We start from the raw sequence: 17,616 nt of genomic DNA, 5'->3' as shown, positions 1-17,616 counted from the left end.
TATAACTTCTCTTATCTTTCAAATCCCTTAAACAAGGAATAATATCTCCTTCTCTTAATAACTTGGGATCCATCTTCCACCTCGATAAATAGATAAGTGTAAAAGCATAGTTCTTTAAATAAACTAAATAAAGGCAAAAGATGAGAAAGGACTTCTACGCAGAGAGGTGAAGTAAGCAACTTCGTTGGGTTACTCTCTAGGGTTATTGGTAATAAAGCAATGCTTGTGTTCTCTTGAGGTGACTCCACTAGAGTACTTTTAAGGCTTGCTAGCAGCAAAGAAACACGAGGGAATGTGCTTAAAAGCTCTATATACCTCCTATCCTTCTCCCCTATCGAAAAAGTTGAGGTGTGACTAGACTTATATTGATGTGTTTAGGGAATATATATTTAACCAGGATAAGCAACAAATCCAAGGTGATCCACATGGAAAATCAATACTTCCTAAGAGATTGAGACCTTACACTTAGAGAATTAAGCCTGAACAGAGAAACTTGATTTCTCCAAGTGTATCGCCACGTGTTGTCACTACTATCAACACCCTCCAAATTTGTTCTCACACCCTATTGTTGATCTCACGATCTGTCGTTCCATGTTCAATTTTGTATTGCGATATGTTTACTTTTCAAAGTCATTTTCTCGCACATGTTTAGTTTTTTATGGGTTCGTGAGCACACTTATTTTATGTAAGCTTGAATAGGCCTAACATCCTTCATCAAGGCAATGCTTGTGCAGTGTTCAACTCATGATGAGAGACAGTGCGCACTTTCATCAACAGTCTCCCTTTGGTTTTGTTTGTACTTTTAATAAGGAGATTTTTAATTTTAATAAGTGGCATTTTTATAGTATCGTTTCTCTAGCATGTGTCGCTTTTGATGCCATTCACAAATTGCAAGTGTCGTCTTATGTTTTACTCATGTCACAGGTGTAACTTTTGTGAATTTTACTCTTGCATGTGTCACAAATTTGCACATCACCAAAGTTAGTTCTGGAGCACTCTTCTACATTATATGGTCTTACAAATCATTAGAATATATGTAAGACACATTCCCACAACTTAGCACACCTTTTTCTCACAATCTTCATATTTTTTGTAACTTTTGTTCTAAGTGTTGTAACGTGTTGTTTCAACTATCACACCTACAAATAAGTTTCTCTTTTCTTTTATTTCAAGGTGTGATTATTATTCATGATTATTGTGTATCATTCTATCTTGTATTGATGGTTTTATGTGTGTGATCCAAGTTTGAGTTTCCACACTAAGCCATTTTAGAGCCCTTCTTGGTCCTTCACCCTAGTGAAAGTTGTGAAGAAAATAACCCTCTTAACAAGTAAGAATATTAACCTATCCATGTTCCTTAATGATTCAATCCTACTCCTAAATATTGTTGCAATAGGTCCCTCTCAATATCACCCCAAATTTGTTACACATTATGATCCTTCCAAGGGTAGTCACTTGATTCATCTTGCTTATACTGACTTTATTAACTAATATTTGGTCAAATTTTCCTTACATGACACATATACCACTCCTGTATAGAAACATGGACCTCTTCCACGAGGCTAAATACACAATACATAGATCCTCCTATCTTCTCAGTGCAGTGAAAACCCTCTTAGGAAAAGTGGCTTCATCCCTATGGCATCCCTCGATGAAAATCACACTCCAAATGGTCAAGCTCCCACTGTTGGGTCAAACTACATAGTCTAGGATGAAGAGTGCATTAAAAATCAACAATGGCCCCTCGTTGAAGAAAACTAAGCTTTCTTTTAAGCCTACTCTTCCTTTGAGTGCATGGTGCACTCTTGAAGGCTGAAGCCTCACCCTTCCCCCTTCCCCAATGTGCTCTATACCCAACAATTTCTTAACCTATTTTTGTAGAGCACATGGTATAGTGGGGAAGGCTAAAGGAAGCCTCTTTTTTCTTGTAATAGTCAAACTATACTCTCCTATAAGTTTCCTTTCCCTTTGAGCACATAGTGTAGTCCTAAAGGCTAATTTTGTCACCTTACCTCTTTCCCAATGTACTCATGCACCTTAGCCTTTCTTTAACACTTCCAATTATGACATGGAGCAATAGGGAAGGATGAAGGATGCCTATCCTCACCCTTGAATGGTCAAATTGTGCTTTTAATATTTCCTCTCTTTTCTTTGGAGTACATGGCGCAACCTTGAAGCATGAAGCTCTCCAGCTTGTCCCTTTGGATTCCCCCACTATGATGGACCAAGGGTATATCCTCTTCATAGTGCATGCCATGGTAAAAATTAATAGTGGAACCTTTCTAAGACATTGATGAGTTTTCCTATACCATCCTAGTCAACCCTTCTTCTTTTGACCCTCTCACAAGTCGATGAGGAGCAGATCATTCTAGGAGCTAGGTAGTGATAGAATAGATGTTTTAATACCGAACTTGCCCCATCATGAACGAATTGTATTGGCAGGAGTACCTTCCTAGCATGAAAAGGTCATACTTAAAGCATATAGCAAGGACAAATCATAAATAAAAAACTGCAGAGAATAATCACTAAAAAGAGCTATCATTGGGACATGAATCAAGTCATGGACTGAGACAAAAAAAAAAGACATTGCATGATGACTCAGAGGATTCTGATATTGATTAAAGACCCTTTTGAGGGTGAATATAAGCAACAACTATATCCTTCATGAATATGAGGAATAGATCAAATCTGTCATCAATAATGCAATATGAAGTATCAAGGAGGACAACTTGGCATTGCCACCTCATCATGAAGTCCATGTCATCATTGTAAAGTTATAACTTGTACCAGTGTCATCATAGTGATCAATATGTGTCCTTTTGTCATGCCACATCATGATGTGAAATTTAATTATGTATATTCAAATAAAAGGAAAAAATGTAATGTGTGTAAGTCCATGAGTCATGTGGAATATGAGAAGTCACTTAGTCATATATGGACAAAATGTCTTTAGGATAAGTCCAAAAGTCATTAGAATTTCATGAGTTGTTTAGAAGTTCAAGAGACATATTGGAAGTCCAAGATTCATGGGGGTATACTAAGATTCAAGGGGAGATCGAAGGTCATGCCTCTTGTTATAAAAGCAACCTCACAACTCAAGGAAAAGGGCTTATGGAGGCTTAAGCTTTGGAGAGCTAGTCTTGGCTTCTCTACTTTTCATAAGAGATAAAACTATTCTTTGGAGAAGAAAGAAGTGACTTAATGTTCCACTACTGGAGCTAGTTCTCCATCATTGTAACTATGTACTTGGATCTTTCACCCGATTGAAATTCAATAAGCCATCACATTTTCATGCATGTGTCACAAATGTTTTAGGACTATTCTTGAGATTTTTACAGTATATGTTGTGTTCATATGTACTGGAGAAATTGAATTATTTGAATGGCTTTGGTACTTATCTTATTGAATGTGTGTTCTATTTGATTTACAATTTTTATGTGAACTATTTTTCTAATGATTATTTTTATGCTCTCGTGTGTCTCTCTTAGGTTAGTACTATTAATTCATTCTAGAGACTCACTTTTGTTTCCTGCTCATGAAGGTCTCCTTTGACACATTGCAATTGGTGTTTCACAATGTCAACTTACTTGATTATTCAAGGTGTATGTGTATAATATCTTATGTTATCTGTTGAAACTAATATGATCCTTTATGTTATGGTGGTCCGGCTGACACTCCGGATGGGGCTCCTAATCCAAATATTGTGAGGTCTAATTGGGACTTCACATTGGGGGGACCCCTTGTATGATGGCGGTATCCAACATAGTCAAAATTCTAGCTCTATAATGAGTGCCAGATGACAAGCTATGCCCATTGAGTCTGTTTAAATCTCTCATATTTAAATTCTCTTTCACAAACCATAATCTCGAAGTGTTTTTCTAACCTATCCCATGGAAAACTTTCAATATCTACATAAATTGTTCATGTCTTGTCTCAATTTAGGTTTGATGATGAGGGTGGTACTTATTTATCTAAACATGTAAATGATTTTCTTGGGTTTTGTAATTCTAATGATTGATGATGAAGATGTTGTATGTATTCTTTTGACCCTCACTCTTGAAGGTCGTGTTAATCAATGGTTTCATACCTTAACATATGCTTCCATCCATTACTTTCTTCAATTTCATAAGGAGATTCACTAAGGTTTTGATATGTATGATTATCGAAATGTTTATAAAAGAATGAATCATTATAGAATGTAACCTAATGAATCAATTGAGGATTTTTCTCGTAGATTCATCCACTTATGTTGTGAGTTTCCTGAAGAAGATATGGATTTGGATTTATTTAAGAAAAACTTTGAACATTTGGTTCAAATATAATTGGATCAGTTTGAATCTAAGTTCCCAGATGTTCATATTTCCCCAACTTTTTCAAATCATGAGACATCACTAATTGCATAGGAGGAACCTACTATTCCTTTTGTTCCTTGTCCTCCTCCTTTTCCAGTACCAATTTGGGTGCCTCCTTGTGATAATGTTGAAGTTTAGAAATCTAGAAATCAAATTCCTAATCCATCTCCTTGATATTCTTCCACTTTTCATGATTCAAATCCAATGGATGAAACCTTGGAATGGTTCATTAAACCTATGATGAAGGTTAATATCTCCATTCCACCAGATGGTATTAACGCTCACAAATCTACTCTAGAATCTGATTTGGATTCATGTCATCCTCCATCATCTCATTCTCATAACCTATTTCCCCTTGATTCACACAATTTTAAATATTTCAATATAAAAAATGATTAGGTGCAATGTAGTACTCTTCATAGATCGAGTAGGAAGGTGAGGATTATTTTGATCTTTCTTTTCCTTTTCAAAATACCCCATCTCAAGATCACGTTCTTCCATCCTTGGTTGATTTTGAATCTATGAATATCGATGATGAATCAAATGGAATTGATTTTCCTAATCAATATAAAGTCTTGAACAACCGTCATTCCAATGATTTTGATTCTATTGATGAAGGTGATGATGATTGTCCAAGTGCATCAACTAGTCGTCCGTTTTCTCAAGAAGACTTTTTTTTGAAAGATTTAGATCTTGAACCCAATTTGGTTAAAGCATATATTCTTATTGAACCTTCCACTTCACTTAAATATCCCTTGTGTTCTACTTTTTGTAATAAAAATACTCCATGTTTTTCAACTTCATCATCTAATCAGTTGGGTTTTGAATTGACACGGGGTAGTGAGATAACCTGTGATCAAGAAGAAGGTAATCAAATCCTTGAGTATATTTTCCATCCCTTTTCATTTCTAATTTTGCATTAAGAAACTTATTCTATTCAAGTTACTCTTGAGATTCATTCAATATATTCATCCTTGGATGTTCAATTAGAAGAATCTTATTACTTGGGTAATCTGTTTGCTAAAGATATAAATTCTGACCAAATAAATGATGTAGATGGCTACAATATGGATACTAATGATATAGTTGAAATTATTGATGATGGTTGTCCCTCCACCATGCATAATCTAGTTCAATCCACAAAATGCAATTCTATAATTCTTGAAATTCTGGGACCCATGTTGGCTTAGGTTGGGTTGACCCAGGTTCAGAATTTATTTTGCACCAACAAAACCCTCAATCACTTTCCCTTTTGGAAACAACTAGCAAGAAAGTTGCAGTCTCACCAGAAGTGACTATGGGAGGTTGCAGAACCAGGTTTTTGCAACCTTGAGGGATACTGCGATGTGGAAATTATGTATTTTCTTATGCTTTAACACTTATAAATTACTTCACATTCATGAACTACTTCACACTTACATATTACTTCGCATAATTACATTCATCAATTTAAACATACTATAAACATTCATAAACTTCGCAGTACTGAAATAAAGTGTAGATAATAAGAAAAATACATGAAAACACATATTTTATTGTGGTTCATCCCAATTTGGGACTAAGTCCATAAGAACTGTTTCTTATAATAGATAATTTTGTACAACAAATAGTTATTTCCCTTCGCACGCAATTGCAGGTTGTCTGCGCACTAAGTTGCAGGCCTAGGGCTCCACGCACTTAGCTGCAGAGCCTCACCCCTTTCTCCCAGGAACATATCACAAAGATACAACCATAAAACACATATATGGTTCAATATTTTCCTTACTTCTTTATTATTCATCCCTATATATACTATTACATTAAGGGATTACATCACTACATTGCCATAAACCCAATACAATGATTTCCAAAATACAAGGACTATAGTCTAAAACTATTCAACTTTTACAATATTATATGATTTTTACAAAAGGTGAGGAGCTTTTCTGTGAATCCCTTATACTGCACAGTGAGTTTGGTGTGTGGTCCTCATTTTGCTCCACTGCGTGGTCCATTTCACTCTCTGCGACATCTACAAAATTTGGCTTCCATGCCAAAAATATTGCTAAGTTGGGTTGCACCCAATAGGACCCCAACACTCACATGTGACTCATCTTGACTCACTCAGCTACTTTTCCTCTGATCTTGTTTGCAATGTTGTTGTATGCCTTGTTGAATTGTTGCATAATCTCTACCAATTTATTTTCCTCACTGCACACTTCTTCTAATAGTGCCTTTGTGACATGTTCTGCAGCCTTCTGTGTGTGTGTGTGTTGTTGTCTGGCAGGGATCATGATTGTTTTATGCTAATGTTTATGTGTATGTATGTATGTATGTATTTCTTTGTCTGATAGGGTCTTCAAAGATCATGCTTGTGCAGGAATGATTGCTTATGTAGGTGAATGGAATGAAGAGGTTCTTGACATTATGAGAAATCAAGTGGGAAGAGTAGCCCTAACATATCTATGAGGTCAATATCATGTGGATATGAAATTCTATCTTGTTTTTATACTATGCATATGTTCATGTTATGGATAGTTAATGTTAAGGGATACATCAGTGAAATGAAAGTAGTGTAATTTGTGACATGTTGGGACAAGCATGGATAGTGGAAGACACTAGAGGATAGATTACCTAGTAGAGAAAGTGTGGTCTTTGGATGTGCAATATTATTGTTGTGTATATGGTGTACATGTTGTATATATAGTTTTGTGTACATATTGTATATGCAGTGTTATGTACAAATGGTGTTGTGTACACGTTGTATATGCGGTGTTGTGTACATGTTGTATATGTGGTGATGTGTACATGTGGTGCAATGTACATGTTATGCATATGGTGTTGTGTATATATGGTGTTCTGTACATGTGGTGTTGTTTACATGATGTACATGTGGTGTTGGGTGCACATGGTGTTTTGTACATGTGGTGTTGTGTGCATGTGGTATTGTGTACATGTTGTGCAGGTGGTGTTGTTTACATGTGGTGATGTGTACATGTTGTATAGGTGGTGTTGTGTACATGTGATGTTGTGTACACATTGTGCAAGTGGTGTTGTGTGCATGTGGAGATGTGTACATGTTGTGTAGGTGGCGTTGCGTACATGTGGTACTATGTACATGTTGTACTTGTGGTGCTATGTACATGTGGTGTTGTACAAGTGATGTTGTGTACATGTTGTAAATGTGGTATGGTGTACATTTTGTACATGTTATGTTGTGTATATGTAGTATTGTTTTATTTGTATTGTTTAGTTGTTGTATCATGACATTTGTATTCGTTGTGATGTACTACGCACACGTATGTGTATTGTGTTGTACACTAGGTGTAGGTGTATGTGTTGCATTGTAAACCAGGTATAGGTGCATGTATTGTGTGGTACACTGTGTGTGGGTGTATGTATTGTGATGTACAATGTGTTTATGTAAGTGAATAAAGACAATATAAGACATTGAGTGCTTGCCAAGTTTGGCAACCGATTTAATGTGTGTATGGAAAGGACAAAGAACAAAGGTAGAACAAAGGACCAATTGAAAGATAAGTATCAATATTTTATTTTAGTTTTAATTATGTATGTGATAGATGACTCTGATTTATGATGATTACATGTGATATATGATTTTTATTTATGATGGTTGAGTTTTGAGCTAAACAAGTGTGATATTTCTATACATGATGATTTGATCAAAGAGCTAGTTTGACTTGTTGTGAAAGGAAGTAAATAGAATTTCAGATGTACCTTATTACCAAACTACCAATGAGGTATGATTTGAATTTATTTCAATTTTTTTTTAATCTAATAACAATTATTATGTGCTTGGTATAGGAAAGCATGGAAAATTCCTAGCTTTGGGTGGTTGGAAATGACTACAAGAATTAGCAGTAGTAGCAAAGGAAATTGGGACATGCAACAATATGTTGGTAAAGAACTTCAGGAGTAGGGCCATTATGGGACACTGGTACCCAATAGTGTCCATTGATTTCCATGAGCATGTTATGATTGGTATGATGGTTTTGAGGTAGGGGCATGCCTTAGTTTTTGGACCTTCCAATCTGATGAAACCTTTCTAAGGGATGGATTGCTCGAGAGACTGTGTAGCAGAGAAGGGGATTCCAATGGAACTTGGAAGGTGTGTGACTGCACGTAAGGGGCTGACTAGATTTCCCGAGGGACTCATGTGTAGCAGAGAAGGGAATGTCATGGAATGAATTTGTTTTGGTCATTATCATTTCCAGATTGAATCAAAATCACATTGGGAGTGTGCCTTGGAACAATAAGCTGGTAATTGTTCACTGAGAGAACAAGTAGCACAAGGATCATAGTGCTAGACATTGGATGTAGAATTTTATTTTGGTAGTGGATTCTAGACTTTTGGGGAAGGAGGTGAATCCTAGTACTACTTTTGAGGGTGGAGGTGTGAGCTTATAGATTCCCTTGTTGACTAATTCAGGCATTGTATCCTTTTATTTTCTGGTTAGATAAAATGTGCATATGTATATGTGTCTATTATTGTAAATATTGTATTGAGCTATGGTTATAAATCTCCATAGACAATATGATTATTTTTTGGTTAAAGCAAATGTGCATGAGTATATATGTGGTTGTTATTGCAAATACCATAATGAGCTATGTTATAAATCTTCAGTAAGCATTATGTTGTTTTGTGTTCAACAAAGATCATTGTAAATACTACAATGAATTGGGTTATAAAGCTATATGGAAAATATGTTTTGTTTTTAGCAGTTTATTGGGCATAGGTGTCATAGAACACTGAGGATGGTGTTCCCCCAAGGGGAAAAGGTTTGTAATGACCCCTAGTTGATTTTCCATGTAAAAAAATATAAGACCAAGGTAATGGGACATGTATTCCAAGTTGAATGGTGGGTAAAACATCCTAATGGGTGTCAGTTTTGGTTTATTCATGGCTATAGAAATTGGAAAAGGCAAAGAGGTTATGAAAATAAAGGAAAATAGGAGAAAAGGAAGGTAAAAGGTCACATATTTGCATGAGGAGGAAATTGAAGGAAAAATGGAGGAAAATGAAAAAAATAGAGGCCTCAATGATAAAAAGGCTTATGAGGATCAATTCACAAACTTTTGCCATTTTTAGCTTGGAGCTCTCTTTTATTCTCTCACTCTCTCATACTATTGCACACTTATAGTTTCTTGGGGAATTCTTGGAGCACTTTGGTATACTTGTATTTGGAGAAAGAAGGAAAAGTAAAGCAGGAAAGTGTAAGGGAACAGGTGGATCAGTAGCTATAGCTGGATTTGTTTGTAGGTTCCTTATGGTTGTGGGTTTAGTTATTAGTTCCTAGAGCCATGATAGCAACAAACATTCTAGAGCCCTAGATAGTTTGGGTAGAGACTGATCTGGTTGGTGTTGGTGATGTTTGATTGCAAGGTGGAATCATTGGTTGTGGGTTGAGGTGGTTTGGCCTCTAGAATCCCTGGTTTAGTTTTTTTTTGGTTTATTCCATGAGATCCCACATTCAAGCTTGGAATATGGCATGGGGGTGATTGGCAGAAAAATATTTGGTTCAACCCAATCTATGGTTTGGTGGTACATGGAAGTCCCTGACTTGGTTGGAATTTTCATATGTAAATATGAGGTATTTTTCCTATTGTGATCTATGAGCATATGTGTTTATTATAATGGTTATCTTATGGCTACCTTCCATGGTTTATATGTTGGTTATTTGTTGGTTTATATACTTCTTATTTGTTGGTTATATGATGTATATTGTCAATAGCTCTTGACATTGTTTGATGAATATATGAATGGTTGATGAATGCATGGAATAAAAAGTGTTATTACGTCTATTATGAGAGGGAATTAGACCTTCTTGGTGAATCTTAGATAAGTTTCAGACCCCTATGTTCATATATTCATTCATGACCTATAGCTTACATGTTTTCCATGTGTTTGACGAAATTTCTGTCATGTTCTACGCAGTATAGGTTAATTTTTGCCTTCAAATTTGTGTTTTTACCATTGTTGTCATGTTATTATTTATTCTGAGAAGGTTCAAGATTTTTGGGAAGTGGTCTAGAATCTGGCCTAGAATCTAGGGTTCAATCTCAGGACTGTACCCTCTATTTTGGACAATTTGGATCACAACCACACCCAAGTAGTCTTGTGCATGCAGTTGGAGGCCTATAACCACATGGAGTCCTTGTCATGCATGCGATTGGGGGTCAAAATGTTTGAAAAGGAGACCTAGTTTATGGTTTGGTCACCTGGGGTGTTTCTTTGGCCACTAAGTTTCCTGTAGCCCTGAGAGATGAGGTAAGTTATTAGTTTTTGGTTAGCTTTTCAACCCCACTTCTTTAAGTTGATCTAGGAGGTCGGGTCACGTCATAGTACTCTTTGTCTCATGTTTGGTCTGGCAAGCCGGTAAAATTGGGTAGATCTAAGAGGGGTTAGTTACAAGTCCTTTAAGTGCACTCCATAGTTTCTGATTTTATCCCTTTTGCATTATTATAATTCTACTGGGATTTTGTGCACAGGATTCTATCACTAAACCTCTAAACTAGGTTTCTTTCTTTCATTTCTTCTTTCACCTATACTAAACAACTAAAGAAACTCCGCTCTTTGTGTGTTGGCCACCATAACTAAACATTAAGTCTTAGGAATAAATATTTTCAATGTATAAAATGTTATTTTCCTCTATGTAAGGTGATTGAACTAAATTTATATCATTTAAATTTATCTCTTGATCAACACTGGTTTATCTTCAAGAGAGACTTAGATATCCTAGGCATTGACCCTTCTCCTCAACCCAAGGGTTGTCTCTATGAGTGAAACACCCACATTGTGTTTATAAACATAGTCCCCTTCACCCCTTTCTCGATTGAACACATAAACATAAAGCCAACCATATCACAATTATTTCGATTCATAGTCTAAGTTTTCATATTTGGTGTTTCTATGCTACTAACAGGCCTAAATAATACCCCAAAAGATTCACTAAAGGAACACAAGAATTGTTTTTCTTCCATCAAGCTTGGATAGTACCCTAGTGAAGTTACTTGCATCACCTCCCTATGCAGGAAGCCTTTCTCTTCTTGCACCTTTTATTTATTTATTTTAATAGGACTATGCTTCAACACTTATTTATTTCATGGGGTGGAAGAGGGATCATGAATTATTGAGAGAAAAAGAGATTGTTTCTCCAGATAAGTTTATATATATACCTCTGATATTAGTGTGCTCATTAATATGTTCCCTTTGTCCTTCTCTAATTCATTGGATTTGCGTGGAAAACACTGAAACATAAACAACCATCTGTAGGCTTGAGGTTTATAGAATATATGGATATCATGGTTCGACACACATATTTCTTTATGAAAGGATCATATTTTCCATCAAAACATCATCAACCAAAAGGTGTAAACCAAGACAAAGAAGAAGGATTGAAGGTTAGCCAAATGTTGCAGTGTCACAAGGACCTTTTCAACTTTGCCACACACATTGGAACCAACAACACACTTCACATGAGGTTTATTCACAAAACAAAAAGTCAACATAAAAGACTCGACATGATAAACAAACAAACAATGAAAATAGACTATATACATAAGGTGGGGCATAACCAAAGACTCTCATTGAAAGTATTGCTTCAAATATACGCCATTGACAGGAAGTGAGTCCATATTCCCATATGAAGATTGGAGATGATAGGTGTGGTGTCTAAGTTTCTCATGAACAACAAAAGGTTCAATTCATAGGGACTAGAACTTAGTATGTTCCCCTTCTCTTCATGGGCTTTGTCCCACTTCAATACCAGGTCACCCATGCTCAATTCCTTCTTCCTCATAGAATTCTTATCAAATAATCTCTTGATGCGATTCTAATGAAGAGAAAAAATTTCTTTTGCCTTCCTCCTTTCTTCCTATAACTTCAAGAGTGTGTCTATCCTACTCTAGACCAGAAGGTAAGTCTTACCCTAAGATTCTTGTGAAAGTTGAAAGGCAGGGAGGTAAATTTCCAAAGGTAGGATGACTTCTTTTCCATACACCACAAAGTAAGGAGAGGTATTCAAAGAAGGTTTAGGTGTGAAATGGTCAACCCATAGAGCGTTCACCAAAGAATTGTGTTAGTTCCTTTGTTAAGAGAAGATAATTCTTTTTATGATACTTATAAGGTTCTTACTGGTTGACTCAACAAGACCGTTCCCTTATGGATAGTAGTTAGTTGAATGCTTCAATACAATGCCATTTTCTAATGTAAAATCATAAAGTTTCAATGATGAGAAATATGTTGCATTATCAAATAAAAGTGAAGTTGGAACACCGAACCTAGTGATAATGTTCTGGTTGAGGAAGCTGATAACTTCACGATCATTCACTTGCTTGAGATGTACTAATTTTTTCCACCACATGAAATAATCTATAGAAGTGAGAATATAGTGATGTTGCTTCGATGAGTGTGAAATGATCTCATCAATAACATCTAAGCCCCATTATTGGAATGGTTCTTCTACAAAAATGGGCTATAATGGGACACCTGACTTCTTTTCTCGGCCATTGCACTTCTGACAAACTAGACACTTGCTGGCATAAGTGTGGAAATATTTGAAAAGTGCGGGCCAATAGAAATAGACCCGCATAACTTTGTTCATAGTAGTGTCACTCGTGAAATGTCCTACAACTGGTCTGTCATTGAGGTCATGTAGTACCATTTCCGAATCTAGTGCTTCTAACCATCCGAGTAGGACCCCGTTATGGTGCTTCCTGAAAAGCACTTAGTGTACCAACTGATAATATATATTTTTTAATATGGTAGACATATTCTATCTTACTAATAAATGAGAGGGAAAGGTATCATTCTCAAGAGATAGTTGCACATTTGTGTACCAAGAGGTGGATGTGTTAGTGGGGGTAGCTTGTTCAGTATTATACATTTATATTTCTTTGTCCCATTTAGAAGAGTCATCTTCTATGGAACTTTCCTCTTTTGTTGCTAGCTAGAATAGACCATTGCCCTTGATTGTGTGAATTGGCTTGAACTCATGATCATAATCATACAAGTTGGTCATCCAGTTCACTCTTCTTCCATCCAGCTCTTGTTGAACAAACAATGATCTGACAGCTGGGTGTGGCTCAAAGATAATAACATGATTCTTTAGAATTTGTTGTAGCGGCTACAACCACCCTCCAAAATTTTTCCTTAGCTTCGTTTTGGAGCCTCCCTACCAGTATTTCACAACACCTTGTCTTGCTTCATCAAGTACACAAGATTTAGTGTTTTTCTTGCACAAAAGTAGCTTGTCAATCACAAATTGATGCATTCCCCTCACAGGTTGATCATCCGGACTTGGTCCAGCTGTAGGCTGACCAAATCCCCCAAGAAATTGTGCATGTTTGGAGGGAAACTAGCCTTCCCTCCAAAAATTGCGCAATCCTTTCTGGTAGCCTGTTGGGCTCCAGAATTGCGCAATTCTACCAGTCAACATTACTAGTGAAAATTGCGCAATTTTCCCCAGAAAGATTGCTCAGCCCAGAATTTGCGCAAATCTGGGCAGCATTCCACTACTCTACCTAGATATTTCACAAACCTCTTGGGAAACCAACCCAACTCCCAGCCATAAATGCACATTTCCTTCAAGCAGTTGAGTAGCTACATGCATGAGTTGTTTGGTTGACCAGTTCCACCCAGGACCAAGGAAACATGACTTGCATGCATAGCTTGCTTTTTCCTGGAATAGCAAAAAGCAACATGCAAAAGGCATCCCATGATTCAGGGATCTATTTTTAGTAGCTGGAGGTTACGGGCAAAGTTGTTTTAGAAAATTTCCTCCAAGTGTCACTTTTTCCTAGATTTGTGGCATTGTGCGTCATGAGACTAAACTTATTTATTCGATGCATCAGAGCTCATTATTTCACATCGATCTTAGAGGTCTAACATCCCACAACACATCCAAGACTCTTCGACACATTCGTCTCAGATATTCACGAGTAAGTGGCCTCAACTTGTCATTTTCAACATTTTTGTCACTTTTTGTGTATTCACTCGAGTGAGTACTATTTTCTTTATTTATTTCAATGCTTGATGTCATTTACATGTATACTAGCTTTTCCTAGCTCTGATTCAATTTTTGTTTCTATCTCACTACTGTCACATGCATGAAACTGTTTTGCACGAATGACCGCCAATTCGGCGACTCGCTCCACCCACATGCATGTTGATCTATTTATTGAATCTTTCATTCATGTTTGCATGAACTATCAATCACTTCTACTTTCACTTAGTGTCACCATGAATTCACTATCATATTTGCTTTCATTTGCCCATTGGGGAGTCGGGCCAACCTTGGCCTGTATTCTTCCTTCACAAAGACATAATTGCACAATCTATGGGAGGAAGACTCTGTCTTCCTCTCCATAAATGTGGATTTATACCCAACACTATCCTCTAGGACTGTTTTGTGCATTTCTGAGGGACAGTGACAGCTGGCCCAGAAAATTGTGCAATGCAGTCCCTAAGCCTATAGTCACTCCCAGCTGGAATTGCGCATTACACATTCCCAGTAGCCAGTATCTAGTCTGGATTGCGCATTTCACAAATCCAATAGCGAAACTTACCTCACAAATAGCCCATACTTCTTTTTGTATAGTTCTGGCAACTAGTCACCCAACCTCCCAGAAGGAATTGCATAATCTAGCCCATCAGTTTCCCGGGTATGCGTTGTGTCATTCCCCAAATTTGATTTGGTTTTCACTGACAAATTTCTTGCCATGAATGTTGCTTGTCTCCAAATCTTTCAGGTGTTCATATGTCTCTTATTAGTACTAGATAAATGGCCTCCAAGATAACAAGATCACAGGACACTGATGGAAATGTATATGGAGCAGCAGTTGAGCGAGTGTCCTCTAGTCTACCAATCTATGAAGTTACAAAGTTGTATCTAGACAAGGACATCAAACTGAAGTGGCAAGAGGTCAATGAAACATTTGTAGGAACTTTTGAGGAAGACCTCGAAGACTGTTAGGTGTAAGTGATAATCCAAAAGTTCGGCTTGTACCAGATTGCATGTAGATACCACACGTTCCCATGTGCGGACATGATACACTGGATCATCTCTCACACTAATCCCGAGACGATGACCTTGAGCAACGTGAGTGGGATGAAGCTTGTGACCTTCTGGGCATGGGAGTGTGATGAGATGTATCAGATGTCAGAACCTGTGACTGTCATGAATACTTACCCAACATAAGTGCTAACTCTAGATACATTCTGAAGAACTAGGTAAAGGAGCCGACTCGATTCAGCTTGACACCCAACCAGATCTACAAGATGAAGATACTGAGGAAGGTGTACCAATACTTGGTCATATTTGCATGTCAACTATATGGCCAAGCAAAAACGAAAACCTTCCCCTAGAGTTGGGTGATCACTCTGGACCAACTGGCAAGAGAAGGAAAACCATGTAACTGGTCCAACATATTGGCTCATCAGCTGAAGGAATAAATAACGAAGGCTCGACAGTCACCCGGAGGTATGCATGTGGAGATTTACATGTCTTCCTACATCTTAGATGCATTATGTTCTCGACAGGAGTTCCTGGGCTTGGAGTGAGCATGGTCACCGACGGAGACTGTTGTGAACACATATTTCAAGTTGTTTTCTAAATGTAGCTTCAAAGGAGTAATCACACGATTGTATGATCATTTTTTCACCCCACTCTACAAGATGATATTCAAACAGGATCCACCCTACATGTCAAAGGAACAATGGAGGCACTAATAGGAATTATTGATTAGTATGCCTCAGTGTTTGACACCTTCATCCGAATGTTCAATGTGGAGAAGCCTCTGCATGTTCTCCTAAATTTTTCCTTAGATGTACTTGTCATGTAGAAAGTGGCATATCACATCTCGACAAGATTGAAAACTAGACTACGTCAGAAGAAGAAGTTACCTTGGCCCTCTCTTCCGTTGCGGATTGGGTTATATGAGATCCGGAGTATCAAGCAAGTGTATGTTGAAGCAAAACAAATGAATAAGTACCATTCGACCTCCGAAGTTACAATCCATATGACCCACATTGCATTGTGAAGGATCACTACACGAGAGTTCAGTTCAACTAGATCCACGAGGAATTTCATTGGGCCAAGGAGGACCTGTGGAGATATTTCTACAATTTCTCCAGACCTAATGAACAAGTCAGCTTTGCTGGGGAGTGGTTAGCAAAGCAACATGAAGCAGCATCACGGAAAGCACCAACACTAGCAGTAACAACAGTGGTAGCATAGGCAAGCATACTAGTGCACGACAAAGGTAGGAGGAAGATTATTGATCGCATGGAGGAGGAGAAAAGCTGCAAGTTTCGAGCAAATCCACTTGTAGAGCAAGCAACTATGGCTATAGAGGAAAAGAGGGACCATCATAACAAGCGAGTCATGTGAAGGAAGAAGGATAAGAAGAGAATGGAAGAAACAAAGAAGGAGTCACATGAGCTAAGGGAGCAACTCTGAAATGAACAAGAGTCGCACAAATAGGAGAGGGAAGCGCAGTAGCAACAGATACACTAGGGGCGCAACATGTGCAAACAGATGAAGCAACACTCGTACAAGTAGTTGATTCATTAGAATAGTTGGCATCAGGCGAGTAGGGTGAACCATCATAGGAGAAAGACTTTTCTCATGAGATAGAACAAGCACTTCAACAGTTAGATGCATACATGGAGTAGCAGGAGTTAGAACAGGACACTGGCCTCATGCCTCACCACAAAGAGGTCGACTCACCTGCTTCAATGCATCCAAATGATGAGCAAGTCTTGAATGACTAAGGAGTCACTAAGATCTTTGGCGATCAGCCAGAAAGGGAGATGCACAACATCTCTTTTGATGAATCTTATTATAGAGTTGTTTAGTCTCGCAGAGTTTCAACTCCGGAGGATCATACATCTCCTGTGCAAGTTGAGGAATGAGTGATCGTGACCGATGTGCGCAAACATATAGCTGCCTTGGCTGATGCAACCAGTGTGTATGCCAAAGCCACTAGCTCAAGTGTTTGGCTTCTAATAGCTGAGAATGAGCAAATGACAAAGGAACTACAAATGACCAAGTAAGGAGGATACTTGGTGACAATGTCTGCCCAAGATGAACTAAAGAAGGCAATACTAGATGAAGTATTGTCCCTTGACATAGTTATGCGAGCATTGTACTCCAATATTGGTACTGTGCATAAGGTGGTCGTCCATCTCAATGGATGGCAACAACAATGTGCTAGAATAGCATGTATCTTGATGTACTTGCATGTTGTCATTGATGACATGCAA

The sequence above is a fragment of the Pinus tabuliformis genome, chromosome 5_2 (assembly GCF_031772625.1).
Source record: "Pinus tabuliformis cultivar Carrire ecotype Pingquan chromosome 5_2, CPIR1, whole genome shotgun sequence".
Classification (NCBI taxonomy): Eukaryota; Viridiplantae; Streptophyta; class Pinopsida; order Pinales; family Pinaceae; genus Pinus; species Pinus tabuliformis.
The sequence above is the reverse complement of the archived record's forward strand: the minus strand, read 5'-3'. Positions refer to the sequence as shown.